This window comes from Ascaphus truei, chromosome 14, assembly GCF_040206685.1.
Source record: "Ascaphus truei isolate aAscTru1 chromosome 14, aAscTru1.hap1, whole genome shotgun sequence".
NCBI lineage: Eukaryota > Metazoa > Chordata > Amphibia > Anura > Ascaphidae > Ascaphus > Ascaphus truei.
Window position 1 is genome coordinate 48,342,628 of NC_134496.1, and position 26,592 is coordinate 48,369,219.

The 26,592-nt window shown below is 45.6% G+C and overlaps 1 protein-coding gene across 6 annotated transcripts in view; it reads left to right on the forward strand.

Moving 5' to 3' along the window:
- The first annotated feature begins 4,531 nt into the window (after window positions 1–4,531).
- The window catches only part of PLD1 (phospholipase D1), a 98,681-nt gene continuing 76,620 nt past the window's right edge, over window positions 4,532–26,592 (forward strand). Inside the window, exons 1-5 of one of the 6 annotated variants that reach the window (XM_075570787.1) lie at window positions 4,532–4,722; window positions 5,862–6,082; window positions 11,006–11,244; window positions 12,081–12,204; window positions 20,234–20,320. The gene's annotated coding sequence lies outside the window, so the exon portion shown is untranslated. Of the gene's footprint in view, window positions 4,723–5,861; window positions 6,083–11,005; window positions 11,245–12,080; window positions 12,205–20,233; window positions 20,321–25,011; window positions 25,184–26,592 lie in introns of those variants that run through there. The other 5 variants (XM_075570788.1, XM_075570785.1, XM_075570790.1 and 2 more) reach the window with 5 other exon arrangements.

Genomic DNA, 26,592 nt, shown 5'->3' on the forward strand with positions numbered 1-26,592 from the left:
ACACACAAAAAACAAACCCCACGCACACACCCCACACCCTCCACATACACACAACCCCCCCATGCACACACACATCCCCCACACATGCACAATCCCCCCCAACACACACACATCCCACACCCCTCACCCCATGTCCCTATCATTTTTAGTTTTTAATCCATTATTGACATTTAATCTGCTGTGTTCTACTACTCTCAGAACTTCACATTACACCTTATTTTTGATACAGCGCTGTAATTACTGGAAGTTATTATGACACATGAGGAGGGTGGGCGTGAAATTGAGTCCAAAATCTGCTGTTCCCTGAGAAGAAAATTACTTAGAAAATGTTGGGTCGCAGAGGTACCAGAGTTCAGAAATCTCCCATATCCGCAGCTTAAAGACCGGGCATCGAGTACATCTAAACACACATGGCCCACGGAGCGCCCTCATGCTGCTTAGGTGTCATTTTTTTATTCCGGAAGTAAAATCTAATCATTTCAGTTTATCCCTTTAATTTGTAAATCAGAAGACGAGTGTTGTAATCCATGAATTTCTGCCATTGCAACAAATTGTACACGTAGGTGATCTGTCAAGACAAACATGTCTCAGAGCCAGTCTTTCTGGTTTTGCCAGGCTTCCCATCCTGTGTGTGCCACGATGTATCATACATTTCACAATTGATGAAGACAGTTGGGTGGGATCAGGGACAAATAGATCATTTATCCGTGGCCACAAAGCTGGGATATCCTAAAACCTGACCTGTTGGGGGAGGGGGAGGCTTGATGGCTGGAATTGAACACCCCCTGCTATACAGCATACTCCCTATTAAAAAAAGTATACAATATGTAATAGAGACAGGAAATAAGTCTGTCAGTTTCTATAACATGCGCTCCCGTGAGTGCCAAATCTAAAAATTTAATAAGACACACGCTTCCGTAAGCGTGCGCGAGCCACTGCTAAAGCCGCTCTCATTGCGGCTGCAGGGGCTCACTGCCGAGCAGCAGCGCGCCTCAGCACGAGTCAGCGCTTAGGCTGACCATGCCCGAGGCCTTACACTATTACTATGCACTTTCATATTGAAAAATAAAGCGTTTTTATGGTTTCCAAATACCTTCGCAGATTTCTCTGTAATTCGCTTCTGTCCGGGGGAACCAGAGACATTAAGCTCTTTGTAAATGTAATTCATTAAATAGTAATGGTGCTAACTGCTCGCAGTAAATTATATAATGCGCAGGAAATCTAATGGACTGGCCAAAAACAGTTTCCATTGCCACCAAAGTCCTCAACAAGTTCAATCACATATGTTGAGAAATAGATTTGAATGATAATATACTTTGCTTTGATTGTAAAGAATATTGCTTTTTTCACTATAGCCAATACGTAGTTACGAAAGTAACAGACGAGGGAGCAGTGGTAATATACCGTCCATTCAAGAGGTGTTTGTCGTTATGGACTCTTGCAGTTTTGTGAATAAACCCTGGTGTATTATGGACCCCAACATGAACAAACAAATAATTAGAGATGTGTGATTTTTGGGGGGCGAGTTTGGATCCGAGGCTGATCCTTTAGTCCGTGGATTTCCGCGGATCAATCTCAAAAAGGACGATACATGTTTTGTGGGGTTTTTTAATTGTTTTTACCAATAAACTCCGCGGATTCCAAAACTGGTGGATGGATTTCTAGAATCCAATCTGCGGATTCAGCAATCCATTGGCGGATTCTTAAACCACGGATTGCTAAATATGTGGGTTGGATTGTACAACGTCATCAACGTATTGTATCCAATGGCGGTTTTTGATGAATCCGCACAAATTGAAACAAACCGAATCCGTTTGCCGATTTTACACCGCGAAACGGATTTTGGGGGTCACATCAGCGAGAATCCGGGAAACAGATTTGGGCGGATTCACCCATCTCTACAAATAATCACTTGGCGCTCTTTATGCAAATAAAAATATATAGAATTTAAAACCATATAAAGTGCAACATATGTGATCCGCGAATATAAATGTAATATTCTGATAAGACTGCCTAACAAAATATAGTGACACAAATAATAAAAAAAAAAAATGCAAAACCAATCTGCAGCTCTAAACCCAGGTGAATCCCCCTCCTTATTTCTTTTTCGCTGTTCTCTTATGGTTATGGGGAGCGCAGGTATAAACCGTAAATGAAAAAGACAAAATAAGGTGCAATATTGTTTGATTGATTAAATACATATGGACAGACGAAGATGATTTAAATCGCCCACTCACATGGCCCCAAAAGGTTAACAAGCACTTTGGTATATACCCTGGCGTGTTGATCTTTTCTGTGTCTTTAAGTGGAGTCACTCAATGGGTTAATCTTTATATCTATTGTCGTTGTGCCCGAAAATGGAAAAAAGAGCAAAGATATTGCAGAGCGTCATTTGAAATAAAATAATTTATCCAACTTCAACAGATTTACACACCCTTTGTAAGCTTGTTAAAGTTTTGGATAAAGAAGAGGAAGCAGAGACTTAGTCTCCCTGCTCGGGGATGAACTTCACTGCCGCTACACAAATGATCCGACTGCGTCAGCTGATCGTCCGCGTCTTATCAGATCTTGCGATACCCGGCTGTAGTGGGGTCTCTTCAGTCTGGCTGATGAGCCTACGCATTTTGCTACGTGCTTCGTCAGGAAAATACTATGGCAACACTGTATGAGCTCTCTGGAATAGCCTACTCTCCTAATCTTAGTTCCAGAATAGTCAGATAAAGTATGTATAATACAGTACTCTGGGCTGATTTGATCCTCTTTGGTCAGGAAACAACTAATAAAGCAGAGGCAACCCATAACAATGATATTACAATGACATGTATGTATGTATGTATGTATGTATGTTTGTATGTATGTATGTAAGTATGTGTGTCATACATTGAATAAAGGCAGTCCTCGGTTATCCAATGGAATCCGTTGGATAGTGAAACCGTTGTAAAGTGAGTCCCATGTTAATCAGTGGTGGTGAGCGCAGGATAACGCATTCCGGCGTTGGATAACGGCCCATAGGGTTGAGTTGGATATACCATTCGTTGTAAAGTGAAACGTTGGATAGCGAGGACTACCTGTACATGACAGCAGTCACACTGTCTTCTAAGTTTGTACTAAAAAGGCCTGAGGTGAATGCTGGCTGTTGGATTATTCTCAGTGAAACTCTGGCAGACTTTTCTCAAACTGTAATCTTACTTTCTGTAACAGCTTTTGAAAATGTATGGGGGAGCGTTTTTTTTTTGTTTTTTTTTGAAGGTTTAAAAATCAGGTTTTGCTTTCAATCAACCCTTGAGCAAATATTTCTGGAAACTATTTTTGAGTAATTGTTCAGTAATATTTAGAAACACTTTTTTTTTCCTTTCTTATTTTGTCGATGTTTTTAGTAAGGTGGATTTTTTTTAATTTTAACATAGTTTCCCAGTACACATATATTGTTACATGCATCTTATTTTCAAGTATTTACCAGGTAGAGATGAGCACATTTTGTTTGCGGATTTTGGATCCGCCACGGATTGGCTAGTTCCTTTGGTCCACGGATTTCCACAGATCAGTCTCAAAAAGGATGATTCACTTTTTTATTTTTAATCTATTATATCCACATAGTGCATTAATAGTCCTTGGTAGGATTTTTAACAATCTGGCATTGGATTGAGGAATCTGCGAATTCAATTCTTAAAAATCCATCCGGATAGTATCTAATGGCAGTTTTGGATTAATCCGCACGGATTGAAACTGGAAAAATCCGACACTGGATTTTACACCGCGGAAGGATTTCGTATGGAAATCCCGAAAACAGATTGTGACATTTCTACCCATCCCAAGGCCTGGGAAACAATACAAGATCACTTCTCTGAACTAGACTCACTGAATTCCAATAAGAGGTATCAATGCTGCTACCCAGCTAGAGGGGTGAAATTAATCGGGTTCAACTCCAGACACCCCCTACTTTAATCCTACAATATGTTAAAAATAAAAAAAAATTGCCGAAGAATATCTTGTGCGTTGATTGCTGCTTAGCATGAAGTACAGCAAGAAACCTGTTATCCTAATGAGGCAGAGGCAACATCGACAGCAAAGACTGAGAATGTCAGTTCTTTTCACTTAAAGCTGCAGTTCAGTCTATATCCTGCATGTGTGTTTTTTTTTAATAAATCAGTTCTGTAGTAAGGAAAAATACTTTTAGCATTTTCTGTTTAAAAAAACAACTTTGAAAGACCAATTTTCTTGTATTCTATTTTAACAAGCATGCTTGTTCCTATAGCAACGATTTACATTCCCCATATTTAAAGATGTCGCCAAACTTTGCCGATCAATAGACGGAGAACGAATTGACCGGCAGCTATGCAGTTCTTTAGGTAATTAGAGATTGCCCACATGAAACTATTGGAGTAAAAAAATAAATAAATTTAAAAAAAAGACTGAACTGCAGCTTTAAGTTTTTTGGTTTCTCGTCCCTCCCTGTGTCAAGACTAGCTTATACTGTATGTACATGTAGACACGTGACCTGTCTGGTCTGTTCATTTCCTGGTTTCTGAGAAGTCTTGCTGCATGAAAGCGGTGCAGGCTGACAGAGTGTGAGAACTGCAGTGGCTGGAGGAGCATTGACATACTGTATGGTGGTGACAGTGTCCAGCGACGTTTGACCTCTCTAGCAGCTGAACAGGTGACGGTTGATGGCTGAATGAATACGTTGGAGTCGCTGCTGGTGATTGAGGGGCTGGATCCCAGGTATTTGGGGGGCTGTAGCATGTTTTGGCCATTAAGAATATATGTTCCATGTTGCATCTCTTGGTGTCAGACGATGAAGTTGCAGTGCATCCCTTGCAGCATTGAATGATTTGGGAGTGGGGTTTTATATGGAGTTCGAAGAGTTGTTACTTAGCACAATAATATGTAATGTAACATCATTTACACCTGTAATAGTGGCTGTTTCTCTTTTTCAATGTGTTATCGAAGTGTGAGGGAATGTTGCCCTGAGCATGAATGATAAGACGGGAAATTACCAACTTTTTCTCGTGCTGAGCACACCGGTGTGAAGGTGTAATAATTGTATCGCATCAACGTGCAAATATTGTCAGTTTAAATGCAAAGTCCAAACAAGACCCCGCAGCCCTGGGCAGCGAAGGAAGCGGATTTATTTATATTAGCAAACCATTAGTCACAGTTTTCCAGAGGAGAATGAAGCAAGGGATTTAGACGTCTGAGTTTGAGTCCTTTAAGCGCAGGTTAAAGATGCAATTCCCTATGGTCAGTTTACATTAAGGAAACACTTAATAGACAGAAAGTGGTCATTTTTTATTTATATTCCTCTAACAAACAAAAAAAAAAACTCATAAGCATTTATCCGTGGTATGGTACCGTTTCAGAAAATAAATAAAATAAACCCTGTGTTCATCATGAATAAGGCATGGAAATGTATCTTTATTAAGTAGGGGTTGAAATAGCACCTTCACGTAACAGGTTATTATTATCTTGGGAAAGTTTCTTTTGAGGGCAAAAATATTGATCTGTTCAAGTTTTTGCTATAGCTGTATTATTCCATTTAACTGCATCCACCTATCTAAAATGAATGTACAATTTAAAGGATGTGATGTGTGTTTCTTTGGATGTTTCGGAAACATTTTCACAGCAATAAAAGATTTGTTTTCATTTGTGACTCTTAACCCCTTCTCTGCCAGGGGCAAGCAGCACATTGCACAACAATTGCGGTTTTATTTTGGGTATTGCTCCTTTGTTGTAAGGGTGACGGGGGGGGGGGGGGGTGGTGCGGGGGCTTTGCAATACATTGCTGGACCCCCTTGCAATAAAGAGGGTGAACCCCAAATAAGATACCAGTTTCATTATAATCATCGGCATATGTTTTAAAGGCAGAGTGACCGATGTCCCCTTGTAGCTGGATGAAGTGGCTTTACGTGCAGTGCAACCTCCTGTTTGCGGGTGTGTCACACGGGCTGCTGTATGAATCCGGATGTCTTTCCTTGTAGCAGCGTAAATAAAGGACAGGCTGCAGTGAGTTCCAGCTGCACGCTGCTAACCGCACCACTGCCCCAGGGCTCGGACTACCTGCAGGAGACTTGTTCGCTTGCAGGTAAATGCAAAACATTCATGTTTGTGCTGGGCAACAGAATACTGCACCGCAGAAGCTCAGGCAGCCTAGCACGTGATGTTGGGGCTCAGGCAGCCTAGCACGGGGGTGTTGGGGGATCAGGCAGCCTAGCACGGGGGTGTTGGGGTTCAGGCAGCCTAGCACGGGGATGTTGGGGCTCAGGCAGCCTAGCACGGTGATGTTGGGACTCAGGCAGACTAGCACGGTGATGTTGGGGCTCAGGCAGCCTAGCACGGTGATGTTGGGGCTCAGGCAGCTTAGCATGGTTATGTTGGGGCTCAGGCAGACTAGCACGGTGATGTTGGGGGAACAGGCAGCCTAGCACGGTGATGTTGGGGGATCAGGCAGCCTAGCACGGTGATGTTGGGGGAACAGGCAGCCTAGCACGGTGATGTTGGGGCTCAGACAGCCTAGCGCGGTGATGTTGGGGATCAGACAGCCTAGCGCGGTGATGTTGGGGCTCAGGCAGACTAGCACGGTGATGTTGGGGCTCAGGCAGACTAGCACGGTGATGTTGGGGCTCAGGCAGCCTAGCACGGTGATGTTGGGGCTCAGGCAGCCTAGCACGGGGATGTTGGGGCTCAGGCAGCCTAGCACGGGGATGTTGGGGCTCAGGCAGCCTAGCACGGTGATGTTGGGACTCAGGCAGCCTAGCGCGGTGATGTTGGGGCTCAGGCAGCCTAGCACGGTGATGTTGGGGCTCAGGCAGCCTAGCACATTCATGTTTGTGCTGGGCAACAGAATACTGCACCGCAGAAGCTCAGGCAGCCTAGCACGGGGGTGTTGGGGGATCAGGCAGCCTAGCACGGGGGTGTTGGGGTTCAGGCAGCCTAGCACGGTGATGTTGGGGCTCAGACAGCCTTAGCATGGTTATGTTGGGGCTCAGGCAGACTAGCACGGTGATGTTGGGGGAACAGGCAGCCTAGCACGGTGATGTTGGGGGATCAGGCAGCCTAGCACGGTGATGTTGGGGGAACAGGCAGCCTAGCACGGTGATGTTGGGGCTCAGACAGCCTAGCGCGGTGATGTTGGGGATCAGACAGCCTAGCGCGGTGATGTTGGGGCTCAGGCAGCCTAGCACGGTGATGTTGGGGCTCAGGCAGACTAGCACGGTGATGTTGGGGCTCAGGCAGACTAGCACGGTGATGTTGGGGCTCAGGCAGCCTAGCACGGTGATGTTGGGGCTCAGGCAGCCTAGCACGGGGATGTTGGGGCTCAGGCAGCCTAGCACGGGGATGTTGGGGCTCAGGCAGCCTAGCACGGTGATGTTGGGACTCAGGCAGCCTAGCGCGGTGATGTTGGGGCTCAGGCAGCCTAGCACGGTGATGTTGGGGCTCAGGCAGCCTAGCGCGGTGATGTTGGGGATCAGACAGCCTAGCGCGGTGATGTTGGGGCTCAGGCAGCCTAGCGCGGTGATGTTGGGGGAACAGGCAGCCTAGCACGGTGATGTTGGGGGAACAGGCAGCCTAGCACGGTGATGTTGGGGGATCAGGCAGCCTAGCACGGTGATGTTGGGGCTCAGACAGCCTAGCGCGGTGATGTTGGGGATCAGACAGCCTAGCGCGGTGATGTTGGGGCTCAGGCAGCCTAGCACGGTGATGTTGGGGCTCAGGCAGACTAGCACGGTGATGTTGGGGCTCAGGCAGCCTAGCACAGTGATGTTGGGGCTCAGGCAGCCTAGCACGGGGATGTTGGGGCTCAGGCAGCCTAGCACGGTGATGTTGGGACTCAGGCAGCCTAGCGCGGTGATGTTGGGGCTCAGGCAGCCTAGCACGGTGATGTTGGGGCTCAGGCAGCCTAGCGCGGTGATGTTGGGGATCAGACAGCCTAGCGCGGTGATGTTGGGGCTCAGGCAGCCTAGCACAGTGATGTTGGGGCTCAGGCAGACTAGCACGGAGATGTTGGGGCTCAGGCAGCCTAGCACGGGATGTTGGGGCTCAGGTAGCCTAGCACGGTGATGTTGGGGCTCAGGCAGCCTAGCACGGTGATGTTGGGGCTCAGGCAGCCTAGCACGGTGATGTTGGGGCTCAGGCAGCCTAGCACGGTGATGTTGGGGCTCAGGTAGCCCAGCACGGTGATGTTGGGGCTCAGGCAGCCCAGCACGGGGATGTTGGGGTTAAGGCAGCCTAGCACAGGCATGTTGGGGCTCAGGCAGCTTAGCACTATGATGTTGGGGCTCAGGCAGACTAGCATGGTGATGTTGGGGCTCAGGCAGCTTAGCGCGGTGATGTTGGGGTTTAGGCAGCCTAGCACTATGATGTTGGGGCTCAGGCAGACTAGCACGGTGATGTTGGGGCTTAGGCAGCCTAGCACGGTGATGTTGGGGGATCAGGCAGCCTAGCACGGTGAAGTTGGGGGAACAGGCAGCCTAGCACGGTGATGTTGGGGGATCAGGCAGCCTAGCACAGTGATGTTGGGGTTAGGCAGCCTAGCGCGGTGATGTTGGGGGATCAGGCAGCCTAGCACGGTGAAGTTGGGGGAACAGGCAGCCTAGCACGGTGATGTTGGGGGATCAGGCAGCCTAGCACAGTGATGTTGGGGTTAGGCAACCTAACGCGGTGATGTTGGGGGATCAGGCAGCCTAGCATGGTGATGTTGGGGGATCAGGCAGCCTAGCACAGTGATGTTGGGGGATCAGGCAGCCTAGCGCGGTGATGTTGGGGAATCAGGCAGCCTAGCATGGTGATGTTGGGGCTCAGGCAGGCTAGCATGGTGATATTGGGGGATCAGGCAGCCTAGCACGGTGATGTTGGGGGATCAGGCAGCCTAGCATGGTGATGTTGGGGCTCAGGCAGGCTAGCATGGTGATATTGGGGGATCAGGCAGCCTAGCACGGTGAAGTTGGGGGAACAGGCAGCCTAGCACGGTGATGTTGGGGGATCAGGCAGCCTAGCACAGTGATGTTGGGGGATCAGGCAGCCTAGCACAGTGATGTTGGGGTTAGGCAACCTAGCGCGGTGATGTTGGGGGATCCGGCAGCCTAGCATGGTGATGTTGGGGGATCAGGCAGCCTAGCACAGTGATGTTGGGGGATCAGGCAGCCTAGCGCGGTGATGTTGGGGGATCAGGCAGCCTAGCATGGTGATGTTGGGGCTCAGGCAGGCTAGCATGGTGATATTGGGGGATCAGGCAGCCTAGCACGGTGATGTTGGGGGATCAGGCAGCCTAGCATGGTGATGTTGGGGCTCAGGCAGGCTAGCATGGTGATATTGGGGGATCAGGCAGCCTAGCATGGTGATGTTGGGGCTCAGGTAGGCTAGCATGGTGATATTGGGGGATCAGGCAGCCTAGCACGGGGATATTGGGGGATCAGGCAGCATAGCGCGGTGAAGTTGGGGGATCAAGCAGCCTAGCACGGTGAAGTTGGGGGATCAGGCAACCTAGCATGGTGATGTTGGGGGATCAGGCAGCCTAGCACGGTGAAGTAGGGGGATCAGGCAGCATAGCACGGTGATGTTGGGGCTCAGGCGGCCTAGCACGGTGATGTTGGGGCTCAGGCAGCCTAGCACGGTGATATTGGGGGATCAGGCAGCCTAGTGCGGGGATATTGGGGGATCAGGCAGCCTAGTGCGGGGATATTGGGGGATCAGGCAGCATAGCGCGGTGATGTTGTTTTTTTTTTTTTTCTGTCAGTTTAAGGAACACATCCGCTGATTAGGAAACAGGGCTGTTAGATTTTGACACAGCTAAAAATGAAATACAAAAAACTCCTGCCTTGTTTTGTTTAATTGAAATTGTTTATAGAACATATTTTTATATATTACTGAAAACATTTTTTTTTTTAACAATTGTAAGGTTGGGTTAGATAAATTACTCTACGATAAACATTCCGCTGTATGTCAGTATTGAGTACCCCTACTTTGTTTCAATGCTACTTTTCCTTAGAGACATTATAATGTTGTGGAATGCTATTTTTACGGTTCCCTCTGCCCCTGTAGACTTACAGAACCCGTACAATTCTTGGTGTTTAGAGAGGCGTGAAGTTGGTTGAGGAATGAGCACGTTGTAAGTAATCCAAAGGACAGAAATGCTTGTGAAGGCTCTGTCTTTTACTAGAACCAATGTATATACTCATTATCTGTTGATGCTGCATCATTTGCATAGGCTTGTTGGTGAGCATACTGTACATTACTACTTTAACAACAAGAGAGAACAGGCACCAACTTTCCATATATAAGATAAGAAAAAGGCTCAGGTCCTCCCTGGAACTTTATCAGCTAACGATGAAGCCTTTTATTCTTTGCAATAAAAATGTTTTTGTAATACCTTTTCTGCAGAAGAGCTGACAATGAATTGTAGGTCAATGCTTTGCAAGCCCATCTACCAAGGGGTTACATTGCTGGCAGACCTCATTTTTGTCTACACTACAGACTTGGCCTGTTTAGATCTTTTGAGTAACCCCTTAGAGGGTTACTTATTATCACTTTTGTCAGATGTGTGTATACAAGTGTACAGGCATACCCCGCATTAACGTACGCAATGGGATCGGAGCATGTATGTAAAGCGAAAATGTACTTAAAGTGAATCACTACCTTTTCCCCACTTATCGATGCATGTACTGTACGGCAATCGTCATATACGTGCATAACTGATGTAAATAATACATTTGTAACAGGCTCTATAGTCTCCCCGCTTGCGCACAGCTTCAGTACAGGTAGGGAGTCGGTATTGCTGTTCAGGATGTGCTGACAGGCGCATGCGTGAGCTGCCGTTTGCCTATTGAGCGAGATGTACTTACTCGCGAGTGTACTTAAAGTGAGTGTCCTTAAACCGGGGTATGCCTGTACAGTGTAATGCACCCAGATTATTCAGTGTGTTTCTGGGTGATCTGCACAAACATCCCTCAGAACTGAAAAGGTTAAAGGAGAAATCCAAGATGGCTAATCTATTTTTTTTTAAATATAGCATTGAAGCAGGGGGTCTCCGGAGCTGAACCCCGTTAATGTCAGCTCGGGGGACCCCCCTACTTCCGGAGATATTTACCTCCGATCCAGGTGGCGGGAGCTGCTCCAGCTGAGCAAGCCGGGCTTTCAAGTTTGAAGCTCCCGCATTACATGAGCCAATAGGCGCACCGATGATGTCACGGCTTCTTGTTGGCCCGCAGGCCGTGAAATACTTGAACAGCTGACATATTGTGAACCCGGGTAAATGTTACAAGTGTTTTCTCATAGTACAGAACTGATTTATTTTAACACGTAGGATATTGTTTGAACTGCAGCTTTAAGTAGCGAGTAATTGTGTGAGAAAGGCAATACACAGGGCGAGTACAATACACAGGGCGAGTTACATTACAGACAATAGGAGTTCTGACAAGGGCAGTACAACACCAACTGGGCTTACGATACTGAGCCGGCTCTTTTTGTTTGGCATTAGATTCTGTATGGTTGGTGGACAATAGAATGGGCGGAGCAGCGACACCGCGGGTACCCTTTGTACCAGGCGGTTACCTCTGTACTACTTCCTTGCTGAGGAAGGAGCTGTGTGTTGATGTAGTGTTGCAATGGGGTATGTAGGCTGTCACATAGAGCAGGAGTGGCCATCTCCAGTCCTCAAGGGCCAACAACAGGTCAGGTTTTCAGCACAGGTGGCTCAGTCAAAGAGTGAGCCACTGATTGAGCCATCTGTGCTGAAGCAGGGACATCCTGGAAACCTTACCTATTGGGGGGTTCTGACCTGATGGGGGGGGGGGCCTGAGGACCAGAGTTGAGCTTCCTCTGTATTAGTACATGACTAGCATAATATTACAGTTTTAGCTGTGGGAGTATTTTGTTATATATCACCTCTTCCATGTGAAAGTGGCTGTAATAGAATCACTTTGCATTGCTGGGAGCCGGTGCCACCATTTATCTGCCTTAGCTCTACTAAAGAAATGAAAATGACCTAGACTAGAGGGACAGTAAAGAAATGATCTGTAACAGAAGGCCCTATAGAAGGGGAAGTTGCACTGCGGAGGTATTACAGCACATGTTATCCCTTTCAGTTCTGGAGCGGCCCACAGCACCATGTTACATTATTATTCCTTCTAACACTTTCCGTGCGGGAGAAGCTCGCAGACTGTTGAACTTTTTTGTTGTTGTTTTTTTTATACCCAAAGTTTTTTATTGGTAAGTTTTACAACATTAACTGAAATACACATACAAAATGGTACTGGGGAAATTACAGACATGATAATGGGGTGGAAATCAAAAAGGGAGGAGGGAAAGGGGGAGGAGAGGGAGGGGAGGGGAAAGGGGAGAGGGAGGGGGGAAAGGGGAGAGGGGGAGGAGGAAAAGGGGAGAGGGGAGGAGGAAAGGGGAGAGGGAGGGAAAGGGGAGAGGGAGGGAAAGGGGAGAGGGAGGGAAAGGGGAGAGGGAGGGAAAGGGGAGAGGGAGGGAAAGGGGAGAGGGAGGGAGGGAAAAGGGAGAGGGAGGGAGGGAAGGAGGGAAAAGGGAGAGGGAGGGAAAAGGGGGAGGGAGGGAGGGAGGGAGGGATAGAGGGAAAAGGGAGAGGGAGGGAGGGAGGGAGGGAGAGAGGGAAAAGGGAGAGGGAGGGAGGGAAAAGGGAGAGGGAGGGAGGGAAAAGGGAGAGGGAGGGAGGGAAAAGGGAGAGGGAGGGAGGGAGGGAAAAGGGAGAGGGAGGGAGGGAGGGAAAAGGGAGAGGGAGGGAGGGAGGGAAAATGGAGAGGGAGGGAAGGAGGAGGGGAAGGGGGGTGGAAGGGGAGAGGGAGGGGGGAGAGGAGCGAAGGAGAGGGAGGGGGGACAAATAGTGTTTTGACACAGACTGAAAATGAATTGTTTTGGAATGAATGAGAAGAGGTGCAAACAATGGTTGCACTATTATCCAGTTTAAGACTATAAGATATATATGTCGTGGTTCTCCCAGAGGTATGCCAGAAGGTTACATCTCCTTTCCACATTCTGTGACAGGAATGTTAATTGAAATATATATATATATCATTGTCTTCCTCCAAGGTAATGTCCGAGACCTATGTTTAATTAAAATGAGCAGTCTATGTAAAGTGGAAATGAAAAGCCACATTGCTGTTTTATGGAACATGGTTATTCCAGCACCAGGAGATCCGTATGGCATATTCACATGAATGGGCCATATGGGGGTGCTACTTAAATAGCACAATTAAGTGAATTTGGACCTAAGTGTGAGTGTCTACTACCCGTAAGTCTTGTTGGAAGGTTTTCCCATCGTAATCCGCCACACGTTGGTTTCAAACAAATGACAAGGCTCTGGTCATGCTACACACTAATTTCCCTAAGTCTTTAATGGGACCTAAAAGCCCAGTCGTTAAGATCTGTGGACTCGCCGTCCCCTGCAGCTACTGGACCACACCTCCCCCTCTTTGTAAGAACATAATGAGTTTGTCGGCAATCTTCCCATGGAAAAGCACCTGGGTCCCACCTATGATTGCCTTATCAATGTTAAGGGAGGGGCTCCGCAAATACTGTAGTGTAAACACTTTAAATACACATCCTTGAGCTTTTATGCAACTGTAGTGCGTTTATTAATGACCATAGAAGAGCTGTTCCAGCAGTACTACCACCCACCCAGTTACTCTTTGATAAGCAGCTGGTGCCTATTCATTAGAATATACAGTACAGGTAGTCCTCGCTATCCAACGTTTCACTTTACATCGAACGGCATATCCAACGCTTTACAATGCCACCCTGAGGGCTGTTTTCCGACGCCGGAATGCGTTATCCGATACCTGAATGCGTTATCCTGCGCTCACCGCCACTGATTAACATGGGACTCACTTTACGCTACTTCCGGAACGGGTTCCATTGGATAACCGAGGACTGCCTGCAATAATTTATCAAGACAATGCTGGTATTTATTTGCTACACATTTTTTACCACAACAACAACAGTAATAATTTGTTATACTGTACAAATCTGTGTCATAAAAACACGGGGCACACATTCCACACGTCCAATATTTACATGGTTACTTTTGATCCTTAGCCTTAAAGCGATACAGGTTAATTAAAAAAATTATATATATATTAACAGTGTTCGACAAACCTATACATTTGCTCGCCCCGGGCGAGTGGATTTAACATCATGGCGAGCTCCTATTGGCCCAAGCAGCACACGTTTGGTACTAGGTGGCGAGTAGATTTTTTTGTGTGGCGAGTAGATTTTTTGGTGATTTGTCGACCACTGTGTGTATATATATATATATATATATATATATGTGTATATATATATGTGTATATATATATGTGTATATATATATGTGTATATATATATGTGTATATATATATGTGTATATATATATATGTGTATATATATATGTGTATATATATATGTGTATATATATATGTGTATATATATATGTGTATATATATATGTGTATATATATATATATATATATATATATGTACTGTATGTATTTTTTATTACAGGTTTGAAGCAGGGGGTCTCCTGAACTGAACCCGTTCATTTCAGATCCGGAGACCCCTTGCTTCCAGAGATACTAACCTTCGTAGTGGTGCCGGTATCCCTGCAGGCAGAGAAAGTGTGTTCCTTCATTTAATGGCAGCTTACAATTCCCGTGTCACGCCGGGCCAAGAGGAAGCCGTGACATCATCATCATGCGACTTTCTATTGGCCGGTGTGACCTACACCTTTAAACTCCACAGACGTATCGGCATCCCCTATGGAGGTAAGTATCTCTAAGAAGCAGGTGGTCTCTGGAGTTGAAATGAATGGGGTTCAGTGCCTGAGACCCCATGCTTCAATCCTGTAATAAAAAAATAAACTATTTTTTTTTTTTTTTAAAGTTAACCCGTATTGCTGCTTTAAATGATCCTTCATCAGTGACTGGGCAGTGAGGCAGACATTACACTATTGCAGCTTTGTGGTTTATTTGGTAATTTCAATGTGGTTGGCGCTCAGCATTATTACTGGTTTAATTATTTGCATTTGAGCTGTGGAGAAATAAAATTAACCATGCAGATCAGAGTCAATAAAGGACAAGACAAGAGTCACCACCATCTCCATCCAGGAATAACTGCATCACTACCATTGCCGTACCACTGTTCCCCTTTGTTTCTATCACATTATCCTCCTTAATAAACACTACTTTCTCTGTTATTGCTGACCCTTTGCAGCAAACCCGCCAACATTTGGCACGTAATAATAAGTAGACTTTATTTGCTACTGTATGTCAATGTGGGAAAGAGGAGCTTCCATGCAAGTGGCCCTACCAAATAACACATAAAGTACAATTGACTACAGTATATGCAAAGATCTTATTATCATCAATAACGTGTATTGATGAATTTATTTGTATATTCTTATATACCCATGTAACGGTTATTGACCCCACCCAATCTCACATTGGCCCCGGTGGTCTAATCGCCCCATTACATGTCTGTATGTCGTGTGGTGCACTGCTGGCTTACAGGACTCCTGAGTCTCCCACTGGGTGTTAGTGGGGATATCAGCACGACAGGCGTCTGAGGTAGTGTGCTCTGAGTCCTACTCACATACGATGCAGCGCCTCCACCTCATCAGGATCTCTGCGGCAGCAGGGGGATGTATCTTATGAGGACCTCCTCTGTGGTGCCTTCCTCTGCTGAGTAACTCCACACTCACACAGAAGGGTTGTAGTGAATAAGGGCATCTTTATTAACATCATCCTGGACAGACTGCTCCTCATCGCGGTCGTACTAGCCGCTCATCCTGTTGGAGTACATCCCTCTCAGAAGTTCCTCCCCTCTTAATAGAGTTGGCTCACCTCTCCCCTAAGGGAGATCACCATCTGTGTCAGGTCCCTGAACACAGTGTGTAGTCAGCTAGTACTTAAATCTGACAGCCTTGAACTGCTGCAGACACTTCTTGTCTCTCCTGGTTAACACACTAACTTTTGGCAGTGCTGTGTCTTATATAGACTCAGAAACAGACTCACCTCTGTGTCACTAATAGTGGACACAGAGCATGTTGTCACTTCCCTTGTGTACATATGATACCTCACCAGGGTGTGAGGGCAAACCTCCATGATTGTTACTGGCAACCCTGCATACTTACCAGGTTTACTGCCAGCACTGAAAAAGAGCTGTATACCATTTTTACACATGGCTACACCCACATAATAGAAATGGTACGGCATTAAATCCCCTCCCTAAGCAGCTGCTTGTTAACAAATAAGTCATCAATCTTCCAGCTGCTTTAATTGGCGGAAGCTTCAGCAGCCACTGGCAGAAAAAGTTACAGCTGAATGTAATAGGTACAGTGCATAACAACAGTACCTGCGGAATAGCTACAGTAGGATGGTATGTTGCAGTAACAGCAGTAAGTGTGTGGGTATAATAGAGCAAGGGTTCTCAACTCCAGTCCTCAATCCCCCCAACAGGTCAGGTATTCAGGATATCTCTGCTTCAGCACAGCTCTGATTGAGCCACCTGTGCCGAAGCTGGGATATCCTGAAAACCTGACCTGACCTCTTGGGGGGGGGGGGGGAACTTGTGGACTGGTGTTGAGCCCCCCCCCCACCCCCCCCGTGATAACGAGCATTCTGATGTGCAAGCCTGTGGGATCAGGATTGCAATGGTAGAAATGCTGCAACTTCCCCTTCCGAGTGCTGGAGATTGCCACTTCTGTGTCTCCGTGTTGACAGTTGGTGGAGAATAAGAGGCTTTTCTTAGTATGAATTGCTCGTCTCAATAGTGAAACTGTAAATCAATCTCTCTATTATCACAAGTCAGTAAGTGCCTCAGACATTTAAAGTCCTTAACGACAAGCACACTCAACAAATGTAATTCGTTTTAACTACGCAATACCAGTAGTGCTCTTGAGTTTTGATCAATGCGCTGTATACACACCATAACACCCCATACTGCATTAAATGCTACAATTCATTTTAAATATGATCTCTTTCCTGGTCTTATTATTTTCCTTTTAAACGTTCATTTTAAAGGAGCAATTCATGCAGGGTGTTTTTATTATAATTTTTTAACACTGGCTTGAAGCAGGGGGTCCTCGAAGCTGAACCCCACTAATTTCAGCTTTGGGGACACCCTGTTTCCTGAGATACAGACCTCCAAAAGGGGGTGCCGGTATCTTTGCCAAGTTTAAAGCTCCCGCGTCACATGGGCCAATAGGAAGCCGCACTGGATGACATCACAGATTCCTATTGGCCCGCAGGGTGCGGGAGCTTTGATACTCATGAACCCTGCTAGCCGAGCGGAGCGGTTACCGGCACCCCCTTCGGAGATCTGTATCTCCAGAAGCAGGGGGTCCCCCCGGAGCTGAAATGAATGGGGTTCAGTTACTATGTAAACAAAAAAAATCGCTAGCTTGGATTACCTCTTTAAACGTTGCTATGGGAACATGGATAAACACACTCCCATTATTACTGGGATGGGGGAAACAGGCGAAACATTACCTGCCACATACTGCCACTATGACTAAACGCTTCCACATCTTTTAATGCGTGTTTTTTTAAGCCTCGTTTTACCCAGATTGACATTGAAGGCGTGGCGCGGTGAGTAATGGCACTGACTCACTGACACGGAGTGTGAAGCAGGGGAGCTGGGTTCAAATCCCGCTATCAGCTCCTTGTGACCTTGGGTGAGTCACCTTACCTCCCTGTGCCTCAGATACCAAAAAAATAGAGTGCACGCTCTACGGGGCAGGCACTGGTGCCTGCAAAATTTCTATGCACAGCGCTGTTTACACTGTCAGCGCTATACACGAAAACACTACGATTATTAAACCTATCAATGACATTAGTTCGGTTTGGTACTAAATGGAACTGCACCTACAAACCAGTATTCAGTAAAACAATCTTACCACTAGATGTCACCACTAGATTTGTATTGAAAAATACTGTTGCGTTCTGTTTAGGGCGCAAGTGACGCTTAGGGAGGCCAACATCTGAACAAATTATTTCCAGCCTAATTACAACCTTCATTATGTAATCCCACAGTACTTTTCTGGTTTGACTCTTAAAGAACCACTAATGTATCACATTCAGTGCCTTTCTAATAACTGATTTATGACTCAACCCAGATCACTTGAACATTATAAAACTGCCTTTTTTCCCCAGCTGCACCTAACAAGCCCTTTCTGACAGCAGCTCAGGGGTCCTCAACTATACTCCTCTAGACCCACCAACAGGCTAGGTTTTCAGGATATCCATGCTTCAGCTCAAAGTGGCTTAATCAGTGGCTCAGTCTTCATTAAAAATGAATTTACAATGTATCTGATCTCAGACGCGCTATTAGAGAGAGTTGGGGGTTCCTTACAATGCATCTGATCTCAGACGCGCTATTAGAGAGAGTTGGGGGTTCCTTACAATGCATCTGATCTCAGACGCGCTATTAGAGAGGGTTGGGGTTCCTTACAATGCATCAGATCTCAGACGCGCTATTAGAGAGGGTTGGGGTTCCTTACAATGCATCTGATCTCAGACGCGCTATTAGAGAGGGTTGGGGTTCCTTACAATGCATCTGATCTCAGGCGCGCTATTAGAGAGGGTTGGGGTTCCTTACAATGCATCAGATCTCAGACGCGCTATTAGAGAGGGTTGGGGTTCCTTACAATGCATCAGATCTCAGACGCGCTATTAGAGAGGGTTGGGGTTCCTTACAATGCATCTGATCTCAGGCGCGCTATTAGAGAGGGTTGGGGTTCCTTACAATGCATCTGATCTCAGACGCGCTATTAGAGAGGGTTGAGGTTCCTTACAAGGCATCTGATCTCAGACGCGCTATTAGAGAGGGTTGGGGTTCCTTACAATGCATCAGATCTCAGACGCGCTATTAGAGAGGGTTGGGGTTCCTTACAAATCATCTGATCTCAGACGCGCTATTAGAGAGGGTTGGGGTTCCTTACAATGCATCTGATCTCAGACGCGCTATTAGAGAGGGTTGGGGTTCCGCAGAATTTCACAATATAATTATAGGGTTTGTCAACCAAAAAAAGTTTGAAAACCACTGGGTTCGGGGTTATAAAAGTGAGCAATTGGATCAATGTTGGTACATTTTTACACAACCATGACGAACCATGATGAGACCCCCGAAACGTTGTGCTTTCGCTTTCTAGCATAATAAGACCGACATGAGTATTTAAAGCCCGTTCAGCAAAGTTTATTTCATCATGTGCGACGGATATTCATTTTTTGATTGATATGTTGCTGTGGATCCTGGCTCACACATCCAGCGAGCACGAGTCATGTTGGATATTTACAGAAATCCGTACACATACTTGATATACAGACTGTTTTGTGAGAACATTTAATTACATTATACAGTACGTATAGTGCCTTATTCTACATACAGTACTGTAAAGGGGCCGATTAATCTATTTTTGGCCAAAAAAGCCCATGGAATTCAATGGGGATTGTTGACCAAAACACTCTAAACCCGCAGCTTCAGTGTATATAGAATTACCCCCTTAGTCCTATTTGCAGCTTCGTGTTGTAAATTCTAGAGGGGCAAATGTTTTTTGCGGATTCGGATACGCCCTGGATCCGCCAGTTCCTTTGGTCTGCGACTCTATCTAAGAACGGGGCGATTAATCTTTTCAAGATTTTTTTCTTATCCCTGACAATCCAATCTATGGATCTTCAATCCATGGATCCGCAATCCGCTGGTGGATTTTAAGAAACCAATCCGCGGATTCAGCAATCCGCCAGCCAGCATTGGATCCACCAACTGAATGTGGAATCCGCGGATTGTTAAAATCCACCAGCCGATTGTATCTGATGGCGGTTTTGGATTTATCCGCATGGATTGAAACTGCAACAATCCATCAACGAATTTTACGCCCTGGAACAGATTTTGACAGTTTCGTCCACCTCTATTCCGGCCCCTCTAGTATCTAGTCATTCTGACTTTTTGGTGAGGGATCCAGATATGAACTGCTGTTTTAGGGTTTCAGATAAGAAGATTTTACCAACACTGTTCCAGTTAAATTAATAACAAACATATGTGCAGTCATCAAACCCAACAGAATGAAGTCAATTAAAAATGTACCTCTTCCTTTGAAGACATATTATTTGGAAAATGTTTATAGTACATTGAAGAGCAAAGTGTGGCAAGCCTCTTTGGCAGGATAGGGGTTAAGAGGAAATATTGTAGATATGCCCTTAAACATGCAGTGTGTCTAACTATATGTGTCTTTTATTTTTAAGATATCTACAATGGATACAGCACATGGCTGATCCGTTACCGGAAGCTGCATCTTGAATCAAAACCATATCTTCTTAATTAGTAGAGTGGTGAGTATTTATGACCGGAGAAAAAGATATAATTTCCCAGTGGATATGATTGGGATAATGTGAGGCCACATAATATCTTTATTACAATGATAGAGAATGCATTTATCTCTGATTTTGCTCTGACGGGTTGCGAACATATAACTACATCTGGCTTGTGATTTGAGCTGCAGTCTGTATACATACAGTGGTTATCAATAAACATTCACAGGTCTCTTATAATTCCCCATAACTGGCTACTTTTTTTTATTGCCACTTGAATAGCGATAGGCGGAACTGTCGGAACTTCCCGAGCTTTCTATTCAAAATCAGTTCCGCGTGTCAAATCCGTCAGCGGATTGTTCCAGTTTCGATCCATGCGGATTAATCCAAAAGCCGCAATTGGATAACATCCGCTGGTGGATTTTACCAATCCACGCGCGTGCGTGCGGAACACTGAATCTGCTGATTGAATTGTTGGTGATTTAAAAAAACGAAAAAGTCGAATCGCCCTTTTTGAGACTGATTTGTGGAAATCCGCGGACCAAAAGAACCGGCTGATCCACGGCGGATACAAATCCGCCCCCAAAATTCGCCAATCTCTACAATTGAAGGCATCCGCCATTATTCTACCCAGTCTGAAAGTGTTCCTTATTACAAATTCTACATGTAATGTTGGTCACTTGTCTGATTATTTTATTGATGACAAAATCTCTCCCACGTCCCTGTCACCGCTGCATCTCAGCAGCTTCCTTAACTTAAGTAAATTACCCCAAAGTATACTTGGGTCTAACCTTTCTGCTCCTATGTAATGCGCTGTATACTCACCTGGCAGTGGAGAGGTTAAAGTCCGTCGGTTCACCATTTCTCTTTCATGCCGTATACACAATTGTTATTTGGGTGTTAATACATTCAAATTGTCTGCTTTAATAATAAGCGAGAGCGTCTCTCTCCTCCTCGGCACGTGTACCCGCGGTGTCGCACTTCTAACAGAAATTAGCGCGTTGGAATATGTATGTAGCTAGTGTGTTACTGAAGTGACAACCTTTTCAACATGTGTCTATTATTACAGAGATTGTGCAGGCATTTCCAGGCTCTCCAAACGGATTCTTTACTTTCTCTTTAATTCTTTAGCCCCCCCAGCGTTACCTGGCTGTAATATTCACTTTTGGCCATTTTTAAAAAGGCTGCGGAGTCCTGTATATATATATATATATATTAAAAAAAACACCCCCCCTACACACCCCATTCTCATTTTATGATTTTTACCGACCACTGGAATAAAAATAAACATTGAACATTGTATGTGGAGGAAACTTCTTCCAGCCTCACATTGCAAACCAAGCATAACCAGCGTCGCACTAAAAGGTCGGAAAAGCGGTCTGTGAGTGGAGTTGCTGACTGTGCACTTCTTCAACCCAGAGAATGAATATGTGTGGTGCTAAAGACCAAAACCAGATATAGCATTATATGCTTAAAAAGAACAATGTTCCCATATAGCAGATCTTGACATGTAGACAATGAATGAATGATTAGGTAGGTAGTGTAGCATACTCGTCTGGTAGCCTCCCAAACCGGAAGTGCAGAGGTTTGTCACATACAGTCCAGAAACCATAGCATACTGTATATCAGGGGCGCGCAAACTTTTTTTGCTGCCCCCCCCCCCCCCCTCCGGCCTGCTGTCCAGCGCCACCCCTCCTTACCTCACGTGGTGTAATGAATCCGCGGGGTCATGTGGCGTCACGTGACCTGCAGCGTCATTTGGCGCGCGTTACATCCTGTCACATGACCCTGCAGCGTCATTTGACGCCACGTTGCCATGGACACGAGTCAAGGTAAGTTTTAGAGTTGCAGAGGCCTCACGCGATCCCCAGGCATTTAATTTAAATGCCTTGGAGAAGAGTGCGGGGCCTCTGCAACCGCCCGCTCCCCCAAAAGAAATCCGGCGCCCCCCACTTTGTGCACCGCTGCTGTATATAATCACTCCAATCATACCTTAATACGGTGAAGGGGATAACGTTGTCACATGGTCTCATTAGTGAAGTGCAGCATCCAAAACGAAAATCCTTGGCCCCAAAGATCCTGGGTGTGCTTCCGTTGTAGAGTTCTTTAACCCCGGCTGTGCTGAAACGCTGTATAATGCGGCAGGTATAAGCTTGTAGGGGGTCCATGTTAAAATGGATAAGAAGTAAAAGATGACACTGTGTGCTCATTTGCATATCATAACCCAGAATCCCTGGTTGCAGTGGAAGCGCTGTATGCTAAGAGATAATGGGGAAGGGCAGGGTGGCAGACCTGTCTGAGACTGTGCTCACACGTGGGGTTTTTATTTGCTGTACAGGATGTTATAAAGAGTTCTCAGTGTTTCTGCGCTTGCAGGGTGGGGTCCGGCCTATAAATGAGTCGTATTTCCATTTTTTTCCAGACTTCTTGGTTACTTTGGCATAAATGTAAGAAATGATATTGTGTCCCACGTTTCAGTTTCCCAGAAATAGCCTTCAGAACATCGTCTGAGTCGTCAGGGGAGCTGCTTCATCCTCAAATAGAAAATGTGGGCGCTGTAAAACATTGCTAACTAAACAAATGCGCCACAACAGCCCCATGTTATTGTTACAGAAGGAAAGGAACAGAAATGGAAATAATAAGGTGCAGATTTCAGCTACTTTGTGTGGTCAGCGACTCAGTGCCCATCCAGGAGAATAAACCTGGGCCCACTTCAGTCAGTGTCATAATGAATTGTTGCTGTATTCCACATTTATCTTAGTGCAGGGGCAGCAGCTTTGTAATGTTTTGCAAACCTATCTGCACTGAGGTGTTTAAAGCAGCAATACTACATCCCTTCCTTTATTCTTCCTCATTTGTATATGCAAAGCCTGTGACCATGTATCATTCCACATTCTTCCCTAAGCTGGCAATGTTTGGTGCTCCTGTTATAAATCTGTAAACATCATGATTGTGTGCCTAACATAATGGCCGCCTTTCAGTTTCAATCAATACTTCAGTCAGTGTAAGGCCTCGTCCCAGTGCTCGTGGATGCGCGCGTGCGGTGCAAATGAGGTACGGCCCACTGTGGGGCAGGCCCCAGTCAGTGCGTGCGAGCACGTGACCAAGCGCGAGTGGCGCTGCCACATTTTGAAATGTAAAAAAAATGATGACTTTTGGCACGGCAGCCAAGCGATGGCCACGTCATGGCACGGTTCAGCCAATGAGGGCAAACCAGCCACGCGACGTCATGGTCACGCCACTGCCACGCCTCCCCGGTGGTCGTAGTCTAGATCTTATCTTTGCTCCCCCTGCTTGCCAAGACGCACGTCCCATCTCTGGTGCACGCGCCGCCAGGCGCTCCGACATGCGCGTGCGTGCAGTGACTGGGGCCGCAGCCTAACTCAGCAGCTACAATGTTTCCTTATATTACTAAGGTTACATTGTCTATTGTTACAGTTTGCAGCTCAAACTGCTGGGAACATTGACAACAAATGATCACAAACAGGAAAGTGTTACAAAGATCTTGCACTGCTGGGGAGGTGGGCTAAAGCAGCGGTGCGCAAACTGGGGGGTGCGACCCCCAGGGGGGGCACGAGACTGCCGGCGGGGGGGCGCGGGGTTTACAGAGGCCCCGCGCGCTTCCCGAAGGCACTTAAATTTAGTGCCGGGGGAGCTGCAGGGCCTCTGTAAACCTTCACTTACCTAGGCTCCGGCGGCTTCCTTCCTGCGTCGCCATGGCAACGCGGCGTCAAAATGACGCCGCGAGGTCATATGACGTCACGTTGCTATGGCAACGTGATGTCATGACGCCGGAGCGCAGGTGAGTGGGGGTTAGGGGGGGCGCGGGAGTGAGGGGACCGCCGGTAGGGGGGCGCAGGGAAAAAGTTTGCGCCCCCCTGGGCTAAAGAATGCTATAGAAATCAAAGGATGCTTTAAAACTCATTAAGAATGTCATTAAGAGTTGAATTAAAAAAAATAAAAACAAAACAGTGACTATTATCTAATAATAAAGAACTGATTTATATAATAAAAAATAACCATATTAGGCTGGGGCCACGGTGCCTTCGCCCGCGCGGAGGCTGTGAAGTTACCCGCTTGAAGCGGGTGCTTTCCCTGTCCATGGTGGACGGGCCGTGGGGGGCGTTCCTAGGGGCATCACGGAGCTGGTTCGCCCTCATTGGGCGAACCGCTTACATGACCTGCGTGTCGCGCCAAGAAATCAGTTTCAACTGATTTCTTGCGCAACGCGCGCCCCCTCCTGCCTCTGACCGCGTGGTCTATGGGCGCGATCAATGCTTTAAGGCAATCTGACCGCGCCAGCGCGGTCTCCCACGCCATGGACTCAGCCTAAGATGTCACGTTTTGCTGCTTTAAAGTTTAAAAGCACTTTTCCAGTACACTTCTTCCTGTATTGTGCAGGGATTCTCTGTGTGCTCATGTCAGTTCTGTAATTTGCTGCACACACTGTGGGTGCCATACACAGTATACATAGATTGAGTACAGTATAGCATGTATGATTGTAACCCTGGTAATAGCCACAGTTGTGGTCCTATAGGTATGACTGCTTGCAGGTTGCAACACGACCACAAGTCACATTTTCCCACACTTCTTCCTCCTACTTTCTATTACATCAATGCCTTCACTCTCACCCACTGGGAGGGGTTTGAAGTTCTCCCTGCCAGAGCTCATAGGATGAGACTGGTGGGTTTGGCTAAATCTTCTTTTGCCTTAAGGGAGGTGACCAGAATTCGTGCTGCCTGTGTGGCAGGTTACTATGTTCTTGCTTCTTGTGGATCCTGGTGCTGCAGTTTTCTTTGGGTTTTGTATGGTATATTTCACAGAAAGGAGAAGAATTGCAGCAAAGTCACAATGTGCTCCTCCCTGCTCTCACACAGGCCTCAGGTTAGTACAAGACAGATGGAAACCTCATGTGTGGATCTGTAATACTGATCATTCTGCAATAATTGCTGCTTCTTTTCCAGCACCTTATTAGGGTTTTTATATGTGACATATATTTGATGCCCCAAAACCGGCAAACTAATAATTTAACATATGTTTTTTAACTGCTAATACTCCATTTTTATAGATCAAGTTTCTATATATTCCATTGATTTTCACCCAGATTATTAGAGATCAGAGGGGGCAGGTTAGGATTTGGGTTAGGCTGGCATACTAGGGTTAAGGTATGGGTTAGGCTGGCATATTAGGTTTAGGGTAAGGCTGGCATGTTAGGGTGCAGATTAGATTGGCATATTAGGGTTAGGGTGAGACTGGCATATTAGGGTTAAGGTTCAGATTAGGCTGGCATACTAGGGTAAGGATTGGGATCGCATATTAAGATTAGGATAGGGCTGGCATATTGGGGTACAGTCTAGACTTGCATGTTATTGTAAAAGTTAGGCTGGCGTATTAAAGTTAGTGTAAGGTTTAGACTGGCATATTAGGCTGGCGTATTAAAGTTAGTGTAAGGGTTAGACTGGCATATTAGGGCTAGGGTAAGGATTGTACTATCATATTAAGCTGGCATATTAAATGTAGGATCAACGGAATTCTTCTATTTATTCTGATGATGGGTAAATAATGCCCTTATATACCCGCCTGCCAGCTAAATAAGGCTGAACAAGTGTCTTATTTACCCGGCTCGCTGGGAATGTAACCTAAATCTTTTATAAATGCATTTATTGTTAGTAATATCACTCCTTAATAATTCTGTTGATGACTCGTATGATAATTCACTGCAGATATATTTGCTTCTAATGTTGAATTTTTTTGGATATAGACAATATATATATATATATATATATATATATATATATATATATATATATATATATATATATATATATATATATATATATATATATATATATATATATATATATATATATAACATCTATTGGAGCTAATGGGTTTTCTGCATAATGATTAATGTCAATAAGATAAAAAGGGAGAAATTGAAGTACACACTATAAAAATAAGCTGCAAAATATTTTTAACCCCTTCGCTCCCAATAATTTAAATTCCAGCTCCTTTCAGCAAAACAGTATAGAAGCATTGGGCTTTTAATGTATTTAGGGTGACAGACGCAGTATGTTGTTTCTGAATTCAGCATATAACCCCACATTTTTGCGTATTTATTACATACAGGATAATTCTAAAATTAAATTGCTTATTTCTACTCGATTATAAATTCAAGTAATCTTTTCTTTTTTTATGAGGTTCAAACCATTCAGGGGTTTCTGTGTTTTTTTTTATAGGAACCCCGTTACTTGTAGCTGAACTTGTTTGAAACACCATATGATATAGGGTGG